Here is a 14,350-nt window from a genome sequence, read left to right as displayed (position 1 = left end):
GCTTAAAGCAATTCTCTTTATGGAAGCAACTCCTGAAGAAGGTTGCTGATAAGCAGCACTCTCCATAGCTAGGAACTAAGGTCTTCACTTCTGAAAGGAGCATTGGGCAGACATGGCAGCATCCCCTATACTCATCATGACCAGCCCTATCATTTGGCAAGGAGTGTGCAGTATCCTGTAAGGCAATATTGTCTGCTGGGTTTCGAGGGGGTATTCAGCAAAAACAGCCTCTTTATTTTTCTCCTGAGTTTGAAGCCACTTGAGATGCAAAATAGAGGAATCATACACTTGGAGTTAGATGTATTACTGATAAAGGTGAATTGGAGAAAGTAGAGTTATTTCATTCAATAATCACCCTGTATGATATGCTTCCTCTCTGGAATTGGACAGCGTCTCAAAACTGTAGGTCTCCCTCTACAGCATCTGGGGCTGGCACTGTCTGAAATGCATACCACAGGGCTACCAGAGGACACCTGTGTCCTGAGGGCAGTCCGAGTGGAAAGAGGAAACATCCCCAGAAGCAACTGAGCTTTATATACTCATTGCCTTCTCTTCATTTCATCGGAGGTCATAGAAGAAAGCAGAAAGTGTTTCCATGCTCTTCTCTCATGGGGAGCAGAAAATGAGAACATTTCTCATTCTGCAAAAATGAGGAGTGGGATTTAAGCATTCCTTCTTAATTCTGCTGCTTCCTCTGGCTTCTTGTGGTCTCCCCCAGAGGCTTTGCGTCCTCAAAATAGCTCAACAGAAGATGTTGGTACCTTCTAACAAGGTCCTTCTGTCCCTGAGGCTAGCTTCAGGCTTATTGAAAGAGAATGTGTAGTTATGAGTCTGAACTTTGTAGACATGCAATACATTTTTTGTATTTCCCAAAGAACACATAGTTTAAAGACACAAATTCAACCAAATTAATTATGAGAAATATGATAGTCTTGCGACCCCCAATTACTCCTCCAGAAACTGGGAGCTTGCAAATATTTTTGCTTTCCTTTGTTATCTGACTTCACATTAACACCACCTTTACACTGACATTTCTTGATTTTACCATATTTAAAGCATTATCTGTTGACTTCCCATTGTGGAAGAGAAAACGCAGGGTGTGTTTTGTTTGTTTGTTTGCTGCTCACCTTCCACTTTATCCTACCATCATAATTATGACTTAATTTTGGCTAGATCAGAATTATGATTGTGTCAGTGTTATTCACAAGGAAGCCATGTACTATATCATGACCATTTTTTCTTTCTTGCAAAACTTCTTGGTTTCTCAGGAATTAGGAATACTCTTTTTTAATGTTTAATATTCCATGGTTTTACCACTAATTCATCATTAAACTCTTATCTATGATGTATGCATCTCTTCTCAATATGTCAAAACACATCATTTATATATTTGGTCACTTTTCATCTTCTTGAAGAATCTATTTTTTGGGGGGGTGTTATTTTGGTCCCTCTAACCTGCTCCAATCTGAGCAGATTTATCTTTAGGACTGAGAAACATCTTTTATTAGCACATCTCCTCCCATTATCTGATTGGGGATTTCCTTTTTCTGCCTTGATTCCTAGATCCCATGTGTTTTCATTTCCTGGTTTACTTATTTTGGTGTAACACCTCTTCTAGCACTTTCCTGAGAAAGGGTATATGGAAGACAAATCTATGCTATTACATGTTTCAAATGCTTTTATTTATACTCCTGTTTCAGTGAGAGTTAAGCTGATTAAAGAATTCAAAATTGGAAATAATTTTTCCTCAAGGTTTTGAAGGCTTTGTTCTTTTATTTTATAAATTTAAGTACTACTTTTAAGACGTGTGAAGCTTTTCTTATTCTCCATTCTTTGAAGTCGCTTACTTTTTTTTTCTTTTTTTCTCTTCAATTTTCAGATTTTTCTTTTTTATTTCAGTGTTCTAAAATTTCATGATGTTGTACCTTGTAGTGTATTTTATTCATTTTTTTTTGCAGGGAACTTGATGACACTGTTCATTCTAGGAGCTCAGATAATCATGTCTAAGAAGCTTTTTTGAATTATTTTATTCTCTATTTTTATTGTTTATATATGAAACCTCTTGTAGTAATCTTAACCTAATCATAATCTTTTTTTTTTTTTTTAATTTTCTTTTCTATTTACTAGTCCCCATCCTCTCTTCCACTTTCTGGAGGATACCTACAACTGTTCATAACTGTGTAGTTCAATCCACTTATTTAACTTCTAATTTTTCCCTTCTTGCATTCCTTTCCTCTGGTTATCCTTTCTGTATGATAGTCTGTTACTACTTAGGGGATGCAGTATTTTCTTTTATTTCACTAAGGATATGATTAGAGTAATACTTTTTTTTTCTTTTTCAAGTTTTGCTCTCTTAGATGATTTTTTTTATTTCCTCTAATGTATTTTTACTGTTTGTTTTGTTCTTCGTCTTCTGCATGCTATTTTCCTTGGATTTCTTGGTCCTTTTTTTTTTTTTTAACTACATGTTCATTTATGAGAATGACACAAAAAACCTGATTAGATGTTATTAAAGTGTTCATGTTGGTAGGTTTTATTATAGGTGGAACTGGTTAAGCTTTTCACTGGAGCTTTAAGTTTTTTCTCCAGGACTGAGAATTTTCTGCCTACGTTGTATAATTCTGGCTGCCTACAGTCTTAGAGCCTTGTGGGAGGAGGGTAGCATATCACATCTTTGCTCTCATCTCTTTCTGGTCTTTTACCATCTCCAGGGCTGATGCCTCCCCCTCCAATCTTCTAGCATGGTATGGGAGGAAAGTTGCTCAGCTGATCCAAGAGGAGAAGGGAATCTCTGACCTAGCTTGATAAAAAAAACCTTTTACCTAATCTTTTTTCTCTTTGTCCCTTCTAGATGGCTGATTTTGGCAATTCTTAAGCTTATGGGAGACTTTTTTGTGGGAGGTAAATTGAATCTCTTCTCTATTTTTCCTACGAGTTGAGTATTCAATATGCTCACATCTGATAAGTTAGATTCACTCATTCTTCAGCTTTCTTGTTGCAGCATTTGGTTATTATCATCCTTTCTCCTATTTTCTATCTGGGATACCAGTGGTCCTCTTACTGTTGTTTCAGTTGGATCTGTAGAGAGGTAACAGAGACAAATGTGTTTGCTCAATCTGCTGTCTTTAACAAAAATGTCTTCTTTAATACATCAGTGCTATGTGCTCCCCAGATGCACACATTTATTCCCTTTTCTTTATGTCCCATATATTCATATCTTCATGTTTAGTAAATATGTGTTCACAAATCTGGACATTCTGTGAATCTTTTAAAATTCATATACAAAACAGAGATTGATTTCCAACTGCTATCTCCCTGCATACTATCCAGAACAGGTTTACACATTTCATCTTAATGACTACTTTAGACCCAAAATAATTTTTATTGATAACAGTAATATGGTAATTCATTATGGTATGCTGTTACCCGAGTGCTAATTAAAAGGAAAGATAGTTGAAGGATAAAGGAGGGCTTGAAAGCACATCACACAAAAGTTCCTTCCTAATATATTTCCTGTCTATCACACTTATTACTGCAGGGTGGGTTGACAGGTTAATTATGTACTAGGCAGGAGAGCTGGTACAGAGGATGTTACAATCTCAAAAGCAAACACTTATAATCATTTTATCTAAATATAAGACAAACTCACCTTGATGAAGGACTACATTTAGTGATTATATGTAAGGCGACCTCCCTACCTATAGATTACAAATGGCACCTAGGTAAATGTTATACCATAGAGTTAGTACATAAATGCTGACCCTGCAGCAGCTAGCTATGACTTGTATCTAGGGATTCTGTCAAAATTTGCAAATTTGCTTTATTCTTTCACTGTTGAGGATTCTGCTTTCCCTATTTCCTTTTCAAACCATAGTTTTTAATAACATCTTCCATATGATATTCATAAACCTATCATTGAAAAATATTATATTCACAGTGAATGTTTATTTTACAATGCAAGAGTTTATTATTTTACTTAGGGAGGACTTTTGCATCATGAAAGAATCTTCTATTAACATCCTACCAGGGGCCTCCATCTTTTTCTGTCCTGTACTGAAATATATCTGGGGCAAGAAGCTCATTTCTACCTTGGACAGTTCATTGCACCATCTGAGATTCCCCTTGGAAAGTTATGGTTACTGTTGTTTTATATTGAGAAGGTACTTCCTTATTTTTTCTTTCCAGTGACATTAATTCTTACTTTCTGGACTCGTGCATCAACTCTCAACATTTTTCACAGGAAAGTTTTCTAATATCTGAATATAGTTGACATATCTCTTGAAAATCTGTTTTCTCTTTTGTATCCCTATTCAATTTCGTCTTTTGTTCCTACTTGTCATTTTTTCCCCAGAATCTTTTTTTAAGTTAGTTGCCATTCTACGTAAAGTTCTCCATGATCCTCTAAATGAATAGCTCATAGCTTAATATAATATGTCAGATGTATAAATATACAGCTTAGAGTGAACCTATTAAATTTGTTCCTATGAACATTATGCTTTCCCTGTGCATTTCAAGATCCCAATGTCTGTGCTGGTAGTAACTTTCCATTGTAGTGGCTTATAATGAAGCACAGATTCCTTCCTGTCCCCCCAATTTTACTCACTACTCCCAAATAAACATGACTTTTCTATTTCCTATCAAGATATTTTCAGACTTCAAAAAAATAGAAACAACACACAGCTTTGTGACATTGTCAATTTATTTTCTCTCCTAAAAATTCTACGTTTTCCCAAAATGGGTACATTTTTTCTAATGTGCAGACCACATGTAGAATTTAAGTCACTCCTCTTCACTGTTTAGCACTCAGAATATGGAGAATGGTTAGTAATACTTAATCCATTTCAATTTAACAATAAAATAAATATTTATGGAACAAATACAGACCCAGGTACAGTGCTAAGTTCTGCTGAGGTACATATTAGTAACCAAGGAAGATCTAGTCTGCGATACGACAGAGTGTGGACAAGTAGCTCTAATAAACTGATCAGTTTGGTAGAAGTTATATTATAGATATAATACAATGACAGTAAGGCAGAATGGTTCCCCCAACCTTCCAGGCTATCTTTAATATGCTATGTCTTTGAGTGGCCAAAATTGTAGGCCCATGAGTTGATATGATGCTTTGACAAATCTGAATTAGTTGACAGTTTATAAATGATAATACTACCTTGATAAGCCTGCCAGCTTGTTGATATTGTTTTATTGGTATCATCAGATGCTCAACTCTGAGAAAAATGGTAATCAACTGTGAACAAAGCCAAATAAAACTCATTTAGATTTATTAATCTCTAAAGTGCAAGAGCAATGTCATTCCTTCTCTGATCATCCTTGACCTAAGTACAGTGCTTTGCTCCTCAGAGAACATTTTCATATCTTCAATTCTGTTTGATCCTTATAGTAACGTGATGAGGTAGGAGGAATAGAGATTGCTTGTCTCCACTTTGCAGATTAAGAATACTGAGGAGGGGGTGCCTGGGTGGTTCAGTGGGTTAAAGCCTCTGCCTTCGGCTCATGTCATGATCTCAGGGTCCTGGGGATCGAGCCCTGCATCGGGCTCTCTGCTCATCAGGGAGCCTGCTTCCCTTCCTTTCTCTCTGCCTGCCTCTATGCCTACTTATGATCTCTGTCTGTAAAATAAATAAATAAAATCTTAAAAAAAAATACCGAGGAGATATGACTTGCTGGGCTGAAGTTTTAGGACCAGTAAGAGCCACAGTTTTCTGCACCCCAGCTTTTTGATTCTATCAAAAGCCAATCTGAGGGGCAATCTTATCTGTATGTACATTGGGAGAGAGAGCATTTGGGTGATGCCCACAACTCAAAGGGGTCATGCACAGCTTGTGAACTTTACTGAGCAAGTACTCAGCACAGATCCAAAGGGCAGATTTGTGAGAGGTAGTGCTGGGCCAACCTAACTGAGACCTTCCTTCGTGAAAGCTAAGGCATTCAAACCATGTGATGGATTCTTTTTAATATGGTATTATTGTCAGGGAATAGCTTCAATATGCACTGTAAGCATTAAATGCTAAAAATAATAACAGCAATTATAGATTGTTCTGACATCAGAAGAGTAGAATTATACTTCTTAACTGCATTGTCTTCAGCCAATAAAAATGCAAAATCACTTTTCTAGAAACTGTTTCCTCTGTGCTAGATTACCAAGAGATGGCAGCATTCTATCCATCATTCAGCAACTATATATTCCTTGTTGAGAACTAAGATTTCCTCTTTTCTCAAGAAAGTGTGAGAACAAAGAATAGAATTTAAAATATGAATTTGTTTCATAATCATCCATTGTCACACGGTCATGCAGCTCTCAGTTGCCGACATCTAAGTTTAGGAGCTGATGATACATAACTATAGAAATTCCAGTGACCTATTTTACAATAATACATGGCATATAGTTGATGGTAATATACAAAAGCCACTAAGTAATGATTCGAGAAAGTGAATGGTGATATATGATTCCACCTTGGATGCACCTGAAGCCTTTCATTGGAGGGTTTCCCTTTTCTGCAGAACTTGGTTATTCAAAGTCAAATATACTGTGTTAATAAAGTCAGGGACAACTCTTTGTTATCTTGTTTGGAGTTTGGCAGAAACTCCAGAAAATAGAAAATTTTAGGAAATGTACCATTACAGTCCTCTAGTATATGCTAGTTGATGCAAGAAGCCCCAGATATGTGGTCATTTCTGGGGAGAGGTGGAAGAAATTCCTTATTAAGGAGGATTGAGAAATGGTCATAAAGTTAAGTATTTCCAAAGTTCATATTTCCAGTACTCAGCTTGTCATAAATTTTTAAGGTTTTTTTTTCATAATTGAGTTATTATTTCATGACAGAGGCCAATGGAAAAATAATTTTGATATATTTCTCATACCAAAAGTGGATACTTTTAAAGTATATGGGTACATTGCTAGTGTCCTGTTTTCTTTTTTGGAGGGTAGTGATTATATACTTTTTAAATAAGTAATTGTCTTTAGTTGTCAAATACCACAGATTTGTTATAGAGTTAACTTGTCAGTCAGTGACCTCTTACAGTGAAGTTCCTTAGACTTAGGTTTGGAAACTATAGAATCTCTGCTAGAGATCTCCTTGCCTGAAGCTTTTATGGAGGTCATTGTATCCTCACCTGATCAGAGAACCATGGAGCTGGGAAGGCACATGCATTATTTATCTTCATCTCACTCTGAAGAGATGACTCATTCTTTCGAGAATTGAAGAAAGGTACTGAAAATCACACAAATTAGTGGTAGAGGCAGCCACACCCATCTCTAGTTTCCTGACTTCCAAACTAGCATATTTTCTATCATATTGTGATACATAAAAATAAGTTCAGAAAATGACACCTTTGGTTTTTAAGGTGAGCCAGTGCCACTGTCCCCTTCAGGTATCCAGGTTAACTGGAATGAAGGTATTTGAACCACCATTAAAAAAGAAGGTTTGGGCCTGGCAATTCACAGAACTGTACCCCTGGGGCTAAAAATACATGATATGTTTATAAAAAATAATAATAAAAATAAATAGTTGAGAGCAAATTTTTCAAAAAAAAGAAGAAGGTGTGGGGCAAACTGATGCAGCAGAAATAAGTAATGGATCTCTGCATAGCAAGGGAATCTGCCAGTGATTTCTGGGTGCTCACTTGGAAGGCATAGGTCCCCTTTCACAGACAAAAGGTCTGAGTATCCTCAGCTTTTCTCTATGTCTGGAGCAGGAATCTTAATCTTTTATAGGAAACCCTGTGCTCTTGTTACTATACACTCCTAAGAGAGAGGGTCAACCAAGCAGGACCTCAGAAAGCTTGCCAGTTGTTTCCTGAGGATAGGACATTTTCCCCCAAGCAAACTGGTACCTTTGATGGGAGGGATATCCTTCTCTCTTGGGGGAGCCCAGGATAGGTTGCACACAGATCAGGTCCTGGGCATAGAGTTGTTGAAAAGTGTCACGGGTACTGTTGCAATCACGGGAGCCTGAAAGATGGCTCTTATGTGGCTGTCAAACAAGTGAACTGACAGTCTTTCAGCTTCTGTCAACAGTGCTCCTGGTGGGGACTCCCAGCGATATGGGGTGTTACTGGTAGATTACATAACCTATCATCTTGGTTTCCATGCCTATTCCTATAATAAACAGGACAACATTGAGAAAGGAGCTGCCTCCTAAGAAGCATTTTTTGTTTTTACTTCTACAAAGAAATCATGAGAAGATATTATCTAAAGGCCTGCATAGGTGGACCTACTTGTCATTTTCCAAGGCCCAAATTAGGAAAAAGATATGAACAATTTTCGGTAATAATGGTAACCTTTTGTTATGTGTCAGATATTATTTGGAGTGCTTTTTTTCATATATTTATATTTATTCTCCATAACAACTCTGTAGAATTGCTACTCTCATTACCTCCATTTGCATGTGAAACTGAGGCTTAGAGAGATTCAATAACTTCTTATGGTCATCTAGGTAGTAAATGCTACCTAGATTGAACTCAGGGAGTAAATGCTACCAGGGATTGAACTCAGGGAGGCTGACTTCAGACTCTTTACTCTTAATCATATTGCCCCTGTGCCTGTTTCTTTAACACAAAGACAATGAAGGTGTGAGCCTGGACAACTACAGAGTTTCTTCATGGCTTGGAAGTTTCACAGGCTGCCTAATAGGACCATAGGTGATGCTCAGCCCTGGGGAGAGCAGCCTCCTTGCTGAAGCTGTCCTTCTTCAGATGGCTGCAAAGAATCCACTAGAAGTGAAGTTGCTCCATAGCAGGTTTGGCCCCTTATGTGGAAAGGTGACCTTCCTGGTCTTGCCCTCTAATGAGAAGGATCTCATGGGCATTGATTTTCCAGCAAGCTCCAGAGTCATTCTGTGGGGAGCCTTTACCTATTTGAGTCCATCAAATTTATCTCATTTTCATTTATTGCTGGAAATAGAAATGTAACTCTGATGTATACTTCTCACAGAAAGTAAACTTTTCAGCCATCGGTTTCCAAAGAGCTTCCTTTAGGAAATATTCTCATGGAAACATTCACCTAAGGACTTTTCTCCTCCTCCCCACCTAGTTCAGTCTGGACTAAAGAGAGACCCCGTAAACATCTTGCTCCTGTTTTAACCTCTGGCGCTTCACCAGTTTCTACACCCCAGTAGTTTTGATCTGGTCTCTGCTTCAGGGTCTCTACCTGCCTATCTTTCTTCCATAATGTTGAGTTGAGTCTAACTGTTCATGAATTCCTTAGTTGAAGAAGTTTGCCAAGATAAATTCGGCCCTTTCTATATTTTATCTGTAACCGCCTTTGAGGATCCTTAGAAATAACTAATGCCTCTGTCCCCTATTATTAACAGCATGGCTTATCTCCAAATATGTAAAATGGTTTGCAAGAGGACTTTTACTACTGTGCAAAGCTTCCAGAGACCTAGGAAATATTTTATGGCAAAAATTTGACAAAAGTCTTAGGAACCCCTTAATTACTGAGTGTCAGCAATGCAGTAGAAAATGATGCCCTTTGTAGGAGTAAGGAGTAGAGGCCTCAGCCTTGGACAAGAGTCAGGATGACTAAAAGCGTTAGGGCAAATGGATAGGTCATAAACACACTACCCACCTTCCCTATTTCTGTATCTTTGGACTCAAGGCAGCCTTAATTCATGCTGTGTGCTATGCATTGACATAGGAAAGAAAATTAACCATTTAAGTCAACAAAATCTACTTCCAAGATACATTTACTTCCTCAGTCACTGTAGGGGTTCAGTCATAAGGCTTCATATATCTTAGTAGCAATATCACTGACTAGAAGATTTCATTTGTTCTGTTAGATTCTATTATCTTGTAGGTGACTGGTTATCCTACCTTGAAAGAAGATGATGAAAGGACCTCCATTAGACTGTGTGCTTCATTTTAATAAGAGAATAATATCATTTATTAATACTCAATATAAGTTAATAACTATATAAGGGTTTTAACCATATTCTCATATAAATACATACATACATACATACCTTGTGAGGTAACTAGTATTAATTATCCCCGTTTTACTTGCCCAAAGGCGTGTTGCTGGTAAGAAGAGAAAGGTTTTGAATCTGGCAAACCTGCCTAAGAGGGCTACACTAGAAACAGTTATGCCTCTCTCTCTTTGTCTCCTTGGGGCTTTAATTTTGTCCTGGAGTGTAGACCCCACCTGTCTTGTTCTTTACATCCTTGAAGCCTGAAACATGGAAGGTGCACAGAAAATACTTAATGGTGTTGACATATTAGATTTAATGGCTCTCCTCAATGAAGTCTTCCCAGACGTGATGTATAGTTATAGTTGAAACAGTTTTTAGATGGCATTCTACTCCTTTGACCCTGCTTAGTTAGACTTCATACCATATTTGTGTTTTCTCAATAATGATTATAGGCAGACCTTAAGTTCCTTAGGAGTAGGGATTTTGTCTTTTGCTTCATTTCCCGACTAAGTCTTTTGAACAGGGATGACCTCACAGTGTGTGTGTGTAGGTGAATATGTGCATATATATCATTATATTCAAAGACGACATTGACTTAATGGATAAAGCATGGCTTGGAATGTGTCACAGAACATCATGCTGGGGCTGACTTCTCATAATGAGTGATGTGCCATATGCTTTCATTTCACTCTGTACCGTGCCTTTTGCTGTATCTGGTGTATTTTACAGTAATTGTGTCTATTCACTTTTCTGTCTTTCTGGCTGGACTATGATCTCTAGAAAGGCAAATACCATTTATCCACAGAACTCAGCACATGATTGCTCATTAAATATTTGAGGAATGATTGAAAGTGCTTATCTGTGGTTATCCACATCTTCAGATGCTAAATACTAAGTATGAGTCATTTGGATTGGACAAACTAAAGCACAATCCTGAGACCTGGGTTTGGCAAGCACGTAGAATCCTCAGAAATAGGTGGACTTGTGGCATTCTCAACAACAATGATAATAACCAAACGGGACGAATTTAATTCTGTGTGGAAGAATTTTGAATGCTCATCCTTCTGATCAGTCCTTATAAGTGGCAATTAGAGAATAGGAGCCTGAAATCATGCATATGGCACCAACATTGAGGTCCTCCAAATGTAGTGGATTGAGCCTTCTTGACATGTAGTCTTGACCCATTCAGCACATAGATGTGACTGAGACGGAGTCTGCGGAGTTTGTGGGCCACATGGGAAGGTCACAACCACAGAGCTGCAAGATACAAATTGAATTTGACAGATATTAATGGCAGAGCCATGTGCTTGATTCCTAGAATTCCACAATTCAGAGAAAAGCTGAAGAATCTTCTTTTTTCAAGCTAATAGTAGATAAAGGATTTAATAGGCCTCCCTCCATCTCTACAGAACTCCGGTCAGGCTGTGAATGCTTTTTCTCCTGTAACACAGATCCCTGCAGGAACTGCTTGCTTAGAAATGCCAGCACCAGAAAAAAGCTGCTCTAGGCTGAATAATTATTTCATGTCTGATCCCTAAGTCTAATACCAAGTGAGTGAAGCAAACCCTTTAGTAAAACAAATACCCACATTAGGCCAATAGGAACAAGGAGACAAATAGGAAGAGGCAGCCAATCTGCTGCAGATGCGGGCACCAGGCACTAGGGAGGACTGCCAGAGGGCATCTGCCCTGGCTAACAACAAAGCCCATTGCTGTGTGGAATCCAGGGGTGCACCTTGCTGCTAGCCAGCCCTAGACCCAACACGGAAGACAACACCAAAGGGGATATTAGGGCAGCCCCACTTCCAGCATGGCCGTGGGGGTTGGTAAATTGATTTCCATTTTTACTAACTGAAAGCCAGTCGCTAATGGGAGAATAATTTCTGGGTGCCATATGGGCACATGGATATTTTCTAATTTATTTGTTCAAATGTTATCTCTTCCTCTTTATATTAAGACATTTTATTATGATTATTTATACTGCCCCCCAGCTGAAACAAACAGAGCTATTTGTTGAAAGATTAAATGAGGAGAGTTGATGACTGCAGTTCATGTTTGGGGAATCAAAAGAGATATGACACCCACATTATTTCAATTATGTTCCAGGAAGCACAGCATGTCAGGAAAGAGTACGGTCTGCAGCATTGATCAAAGGATGGCAGGAAAGCTCAGATCTCATTCACAACCCTAGAGCTGTGGGCTGACAGAGCTGGAAGGACCTTAGGGATCATTTATTCAAAAGCTTTCATTTTAGAAACCCAAAGCCTGGAGAAGGGAGGTGACTCTCCCAAGATCACACAGCTATTACAGAGATTTAAAAATGTTCCAGGTCTTCTGAAGCTGTTCTGTGAGCTCTCCACTTAACCCCATTGCTCTACCTCCTCCTTCCGCCTGGCCTCTGTTCATTTTCTAGATATGATATCATAATTATTCTGGTTTCAAAACTGGAAAATGTGCTACAACACATATTTTTTTTTGTGATAAAAACGTTAAAGATTACTCTCTTAGCAAGTTGTATATATACAATGTAGTATTATTAACTATAGTCACCATGGTGTATATCATATCTCTATAAATTCTTTATTTTATAACTGGAAGTGTGTACCTTTTATATATTTTTGAAGAAAAAGATCAGAGTCAATAACTTACTACTGGAATGTGGTTGATATAGCACTTATGCGGTGCAGACAATTAAAAATGTTCCATCCGTACTTACAGCTGGGTTTCCAGAGACATTCAGTCCTTGACCTTGTTCTCTGGGCTGCTGAGGATGGAAGAGCAGAAGAGATGCTAGAGTGAAATCCTTGTCTGACGGATACCTGTCATCTGTTGCCAGGTCAAATTCTCATACACCGGAATCTCTCTCGCTTGCTCACTTGCTTGCATACATGTATAATTGTGTAAAGTTAAATTAATCAGGTGTTATCTGACAATTGCTAAATAATTGATTTCCTGAATACTGTAGAACTTAAACAAACTGATAGATTTATTTTCCTCAGAGAAGCATTCCTGGAGCTGGGTGGGACTTAAATTAGATGTTGAAAGATGAAGAGCATCTGGGTCATAATCAGAGAAGAGGATATATGATGCAGGACGAAACATGATGTATTGGTGATGGGGTGTGCCTGGGGTTAGGTGAAACAGTTGGAATTGGACTCACTGGCCCCAGGGGCATGAGGCATGTGTAGAGGCAGAAGTAAAATATGCTTTCAAGGAGATCCAGGAGATTAAGATTATTGAGAAGACATACTAAGATAACACACTATAAAGTTGACGCTATACACTATGTGTAGGAACAATACTTTTTTTTTTTTTTGTCAAGAACTAAACTGGATTCTATGTAAAATAGCTTTCTTTCTCTTTGATTGGTGCCATAGAGGGAGCTATCTCTTCCCTGACTCCCACATCCATCTGGCCCCAACCTCTTTCTCTGTCACTCCAAGTCAAATTTAAAGTAGGGAAAAAAAAAATCCTATAATTGAAGTTGTCTATTTTTTGCTAGTTATATCTGGCTCTTCACTGCTGTCTATGATTTAATCAAATGTTCAAATAGCTGCTAATAGGGATAGTTGAGATTAAAACTTTTTAGTCTCATTCAACACATATTCAACAAATATTTATTAAGTCTTACTGTGTACCTGAAATTGGGTTGGGACTTGGGATTTGAAACAAGAACAAAATAGGGTTTTAGTCATTAAGCAGCTTGAATCTAATAGGACAAATAAATGTTAGAAAATATTCCCGATGTGATACCAGAAATCTGTGCAATGAAACATGGCACATAGGGAGCATTTAATAAATGTCTGTGGAATAGGAATCCCTCCTCTTGTGCTCTAGACTCCCTTCTTTCTTGCCTTTCAAGGACTTTTCTCCAGTATTTCTCTCCCCTCCCCCCAATTCACTGAGGTTTCCCTTTCCATAAGATCAGTTCATTAGCATACAAACACATTCTGATTACTCCTATCTAAAAAGTAAGATGAGCAAGCACCTCTTTTGACCTCAAATCCTCCATCAGCTGTTGTCATTTCCTTGCCCCCTTAATAACCAATTCTGCTTCTTCATTGCATGTACTTTTCTCAAATTTATTCCAGGGAGGTTTCCTATAGTCTCACTCCTTCATTAACATTGCTTCTGTAAGAAGCATTCTTTATCCCACTGTCACCAGTCCAAGTGACTTCTCTCCTCTTATCTTACTTGATCTCCAGGAGCATTCAACAAAATGGACTCTGATTTCCTGGAGCTGCTTTCTCTTGGCATCATGGCGCCAGACTCCCCTGGTTTTCCTCCAACCTGATTTGATGGCTCTTTCCCTTCTGCTCTGCCTCCATTTTTACCTTCCATTTTCTCTCTTTGGACTCTCCCTGGGTGATTGAACCTGAACTCTGGTTTTAAATATTACCTATACGCCAGTAACTCTCACACTGT

Source organism: Mustela lutreola, chromosome 9 (genome assembly GCF_030435805.1).
Source record: "Mustela lutreola isolate mMusLut2 chromosome 9, mMusLut2.pri, whole genome shotgun sequence".
Classification (NCBI taxonomy): domain Eukaryota; kingdom Metazoa; phylum Chordata; class Mammalia; order Carnivora; family Mustelidae; genus Mustela; species Mustela lutreola.
The sequence above is the reverse complement of the archived record's forward strand: the minus strand, read 5'-3'. Positions refer to the sequence as shown.